Below are 6,000 nucleotides of genomic sequence, written 5' to 3' on the forward strand. Positions count from 1 at the left end.
AAAGGGATGTTATGTACAGCCGAGGGCTACATCTTTCTCTGCAGATGGTCTGGCGGTAACCCACAGGATGGGCATTGTCATGCCTGAAAATCTGTCAGACAGAGGGATCTTGCATATTGCATATGCTGGGGGTACCCCAAGATACCACCCCTGGGAATAATGAGATGCCCCCATTTGGGCCTGCAGCCCAAAGCCATACACCAGACTTACTAGGAACCTTCCAGGAGGTAGAACTGACTCTGGGCTTATGTCCTTTATGAGATCTTTGAGACCATGCATCAGAGTCAGTGCTCTGGAAAAAGTGATAAGAAATCTGTCCCTGACCATGGCAGATATGGCTTCCTCCACTGTCACTGCCTTGACCGCCCAGCAGACATCCCTCAGCTCCCTCAGGAAGGCTGTTTCAGATGACAGAAGTTATCTAGACTTTCTTTTAATCCAACTGGGAGGAGTGCATGCAATTGGCAGTACTGCCTGCCATACCTGGATTAATACCACAGGTATGGTGGAAACACAAGTGAAGAAGATTCAGAAGCAGGTTCACTGGCCACAGACAGTGGAAACACCTGAAGAATTCCTCTTTCACCTCTTTGGCAACTTCTTAGCTAGATTGTTTGGATTCTGGGCTAGGTCACTACTCCAGGAAGGCTTGGTCATGCTTATGGTTGTAGTCCTCCTGAGCCTAGTGAAATGTATTCTGGCTATGGCCCAAAGGTGTTGCACTGAATGAAGATGTGTCAATCAAGATGTTACATGAATCTGATGAGACAAACCTCCACCTCCAGATCTGGGCATATGGTTGGTGAGCATATGATATGGACTGGTTTTGCTAAGGGTAATATCTTGTGGAAGTGAGGTGAGGCGCACTGCAGGACAGTTCTCTAGGTGTCCTTGGACCAACCCCATTCTTCCTCTTCCCTTACTCCTTCATAGTACTCAAGAAGAACTGTAGTATGTGCTGGGAACGCAACACCTTGAGATGTGGGGGAGTTTGCCAGAATAGTTCAGGCTCATTCCAGCCCCATTCTAAAAACAGAATGTCCATCAATGCTTCAGCCCAATGTGGAACAATCAAATGAGGAAAGGGATGTTATATGCAGCCAAGGGCTACAGCTTTTATACCCCAGTGTTGCCCCTGGGATATAAAACCCAGGGTGAGTTGCTTTCTGGAGTCCCTCAGCTGCAGTACAAGTAGGGCACTCACAGTTAAGGCTTCATCCATCCCGGGAAGCTTTCTGAGCCTTGGGAGGACTGACTCACAATGAATCCCAGGCATCTGCTGTCCCTTGTTGCCTATCCACAAGTAATAAATCCACTTAATGTAGCTTGTTGCATATGAGTATGTTCTGTCGCACTGGACTCAGACGACTTGATAAACCAGTACACAGTAAACCTGCTTCACAAAAACATGCAAGAATAAAAGAGTAATGTAAGCAGACATGGAATTCTAAGACATAATCCAAAAGAAATGGAATTGTAACAGAAATGAAGAATGCCCTCAGTAGGCTTATTGACAGACTGGACACAGCTGAGGAAAGAATTTCTACGCTTGAGGATATATCCATAAGACTTCTCAAACTGAAAAGCAAAGAAAAAAAAGACTGGGGGAAGAAAAGAACAGGCTGTCAAAGAACTGTGGGATAACTACAAAAGTTGTAACACATGTATAATGAGAATACCAGAAGGAGAAGAAAGAGAGAAGGGAACGGAAGAAATTGCTGAAGCGATAATGACTTAAAATCTCCCCAAACCGATGTCAGACACCAAACCACAGACCCAGGAAGCTCCGAGAATACCAAACAGGAACAATATCAGTAATTATAATAATAATACTACACCAAGCATCTCATATTCAAACATCAGAAAAACAAAGAGAAAAACATGAAAGAATCTAAAGGAGAAAACTACTTTACCTATTGAGGAGTAAAGATAAGAATTACATTCAACTCATCCTCAGAAACTATCCAAGCAAGAAGAGAGTGGCATGAAATATTTAGAGTGTTGAGAGTTCAGAACACCAACCTAGCATTTTGTATCCTGCAAAATTATCCTTCAAAAGTGAAAGAGACAAAAATTGAGGGGATTTATTGGCAGTAGACCTGCCTTGCAAGAAATCTTAATGTTCTTTGGAAAGGAGGAAAATGATATAGGTCAGGAACTCATATCTACGTAAAGAAAAGAAGAGCACTGTAGAAGGAATAAGTGAAGGTAAAATGAAAATTTTTATTTTTTATTCTTATCTGATTGAACAGATAACAATTTGTTCAAAATAAAAATAGCAACAATCTATTTGGCAATTATAGCTTATACGTAAGTGAAACAAATAGCAGAAATGATTAAACGAATGAAGGACAGAATTAGGAATATGTTACTCTTACAAGATATTTTCACTACCAGTGAAGCAGAATGATGTTATTTGAAAGTAGACTTGTATTCATTGTAAATGTGTGTTACAAACTCTAGGGCAAGCATTTAAAAGTGTTTTAAAAGAAGTATAATTGGACATTAGTAAGATGGTGGAATAGAAGGTAACGTGCTCCTATCCCCCAATAAAGATTCTATACCTATTCACAGTCAAAAGTCTCTCTGCAGGAGCCTCATTATTCAGGTTGGAGTTTGTGAAACCCCAGCTGATCCCAAGACCTATGAGGGTCATTTTGAGATTGCAGACCAACAGCCAGGTAGCTAATCCACTGAGTGTGTTCCCAAGTTCTAGCACAGAAATGGCCCAGTCCCAGAAGGGCCTTGACTACAGCCCTGTTTGACCTTGAGCCTGCAACCAAAACCGTCTTCCAGAAGTCCAGGAGGAATTGTACATACTAGGATCTTGATGAAAAGGCTCACCTGCCTGCTGACATCAGTTCTGGCAGTGAACCTGAAAGTTGCTCTGTGGCTCAGCTCTAGCCCCGCTCAGCTGAGGCCCAGCTCAGAACTGCCCACGCAAGGACCCAGAGGGACACTCACCCATATCTCACAGCCCAAGAGCCTGAGCTTCCCCGATAGCTTTGCCAACTTCTGTCTCACAGCACATTCCAAGGAGGCCTGGTCTCAGCTCCTGCTGCCGTCAGGTAACTGTCCCGTCTGTGCTGAAACCTGTTGGAAAACAAAGTGCCCCTCTGATTCTTCGATTTGGGCTCTCCAGCCTCCATCCCACAGCAGATCCCAAAGGGGTCCAATCCCAGCTCTGGCCTATCTTCTTGCATAAGATCCTTGTGCAATCTCATTCCTTGGTATTTGGCCAGATGTGCTGAAAACTTGTGCCCACACAAAAACCTGCATACAGGTGTTTATAGCGGCTTTGTTTGTAATTTCTAGAACTTGGAAGCAAGCAAGACATCCTTCAACAGGCAAATGGGTAAACCGTGGTACATATATTATTATTATTATATAATTATATATATATATATATGTAAAATTCCATGCTAAAAACAAATAAGCTCTCAAGCCATGAAAGACATGAAGGAACTTTAAATATATCTTATGAAGTGAAAGAAGCCAATCTGAAAAGCCTACATATTGTATGACTCCTACAGTAGGACATTCTGGAAAAGGCAAAACTTTGGAGACAGTGAAAAGATCCATTGTTGCCAGGGGTTTGGGAGAGGGAGGGATAAATAGGCTGAGCACAGAGGAGTTTTAGGACAGTGAAACTGTTCTGTACAATATTATAATGGTAGATACATGTCATTTTGCATTTGTCAAAACCCATAGAATGTACAATACCAAGAGTAAACCCTAATGTAAACTATGGGATTCAGGTGATAATAATGTGTTAATGTAAATTCATCTACTGTAACAAATGGGAAAGTCAGGGGGCAGGGGCTATATGAGAATTCACTGTACTTTCTGCTCAACTTCACCATGAACCTAAAACTGCCCTAAACAAAATTTAGTGTGTATTTTAAAAATTTCTCAAGTCATATTTTTAAAAATACCTTTGTTTGATAAGAATCAAAACAAAGTCCATAGTTAGTGTGTTTCTTAAGACTCTTAGTCTACAAATTCTCCCTCCTCTTTTTATTTCCCCCTCTTGTAGTTTATTTGTTAAAGAAACCAGGTCATTTGTCCTGTAGAGTTAGAATCCTACATTTTGGCTTTTGTTGATTGCATTATGCTGTTTCAGCACATTCCTCTGACCTCTTGACATGGGTAAGACAGGTTTGATCAGATGTGTGCTTGGTTTTGTTTGCTGTTTGTTTTTGCAAGGTGGCATTGTGAGCTTTCAATCCAATATGTCAGGAGGTGCTTAATGACTGACTCTGTCTGTTTAAGATGGTAAAATTCACTAATGTGTTCAGGTATTGTCAGCCTGGTCCAACCATTACAAAATACTTCATCAGTTTTTTTACTTAATTATTTTAACAACTTTGAGAGGCAGAATAATACCCTCCAAATATGTCCACATCTTTTTTTTTTTGAAATGGAATGTCACTCTGTCACCACCCAGGCTGGAGTGCAGTGGTGCAATCTCGGCTCACTGCTGCAAACTCCGCCTGCCAGGTTCAAGCGATTCTCCTGCCTCAGCCACCTGAGTAGCTGGGATTACAGGCATGCCCCACCATGTCTGGCTAATTTTTGTATTTTTAGTAGAGATGAGGTTTCACCATGTTGGCCAGACTGGTCTCAAACTCCCAACCTCAGGTGATCAGCCTGCCTCAACCTCCCAAAGAGCTGGGATTACAGACACACACCTCCATGCCTGGCTAATTTTTGTATTTTTAGTAGAGACGGAGTTTCACCATGTTGGCCAGGCTGATCTTGAACTCCTGACCTCAAGTGATCCACCACCTCGGCCTCCCAATGTGCTGGGATTACAGACGTGAGCCACCATGCTCGGCCTTAATGGGTTTTTACTGTGTTGAAGTTTCTCATGAGATTTAGTCAGATGTCAGCTGAGAATGCACACATCTGAAGGTTTGACTGGGGCTGGAATCAGATCCATTTTCAAGATGGCTAACTCACATGACTCTCAAGTTGTGCTGGCTATTTGTGGGAGACCCCAGTTCCTCTCCATATGGGCCCCTGACAGCTGCTGGATTCCCCTGGACCTAGTGGTCCAAGAGAATGGAAGATGAAATGTCCTTTATGCTCTAGCTTAGGATGCCACACAGAATCATATCTGCTACTCCACTGGTCACACAGACCAGTTCTAATTCAATGTGCAAAGATCAAAGTAATAAATACCAGGAGGTGATAAAAATTGGGGACCATCATAGAGGCTGGCTGCGAGTTTGTATGGATTAATTTCATCCCAGTTATGGTCACATTTTCCTTCTCCACATGTCTGGTGCATTTTTATTGGATACTTCTTATAGAATATATGTTGTTGAGTACTAGCTTTTGTTGCTTTCTCTTAATACTATTGGATATGACAAAGTTATCTGTGTATCAGGTTGGTCTTTTCAAAGCTCATTTTTAGGACTTCTTAGGATGAATCTAGAGTAGTCTTTAGTTCTAGGCTAGCTTTGCCCTACTATTAGGCACAACTCTCTGGGGTTTCTACTGAATCTCCCAGGTTTTCAATGAGGAATCTACATTCTGCCTGGTCAAAACTTAAACATCTCCCAGCCCTGTGGGATTGCTGGAGATTTAGTGTATACCTCTCTGGTTATGCTTTGCCTTGTCTCATAGAGCTTCATCCTCTGCATGTGCCATATGTGGCTAAGTATTTAGTAATAGATTCTCTGGTCAAACTTTGCAAAGCCTGACTTCATGGACATTTACCTTACACAGAGGTGACTAGGTATTTAGAGACAAGCTAAAAGGGGCCCCGTGCAGATTTAGGAAGTGCTTTACCTCCACGGTTCCTTCTACTCTGGCACTTTGACTTACATATTTTAGCCTGCCCAGACCTCCTAAACTCTGCCCTGTAAAGAAAATGCCATGCTCTGCCTAGATTTACCTTCGTATTCTGTGGTTTGGAAAATGTCTCCATGAAGAAAATGAGTATGATTATAGGACTCGCTTCATTTGTTTTCTGTCTTTGAGGGTTCATAATTC

This window comes from Macaca nemestrina, chromosome 9 (assembly GCF_043159975.1).
Source record: "Macaca nemestrina isolate mMacNem1 chromosome 9, mMacNem.hap1, whole genome shotgun sequence".
NCBI lineage: Eukaryota > Metazoa > Chordata > Mammalia > Primates > Cercopithecidae > Macaca > Macaca nemestrina.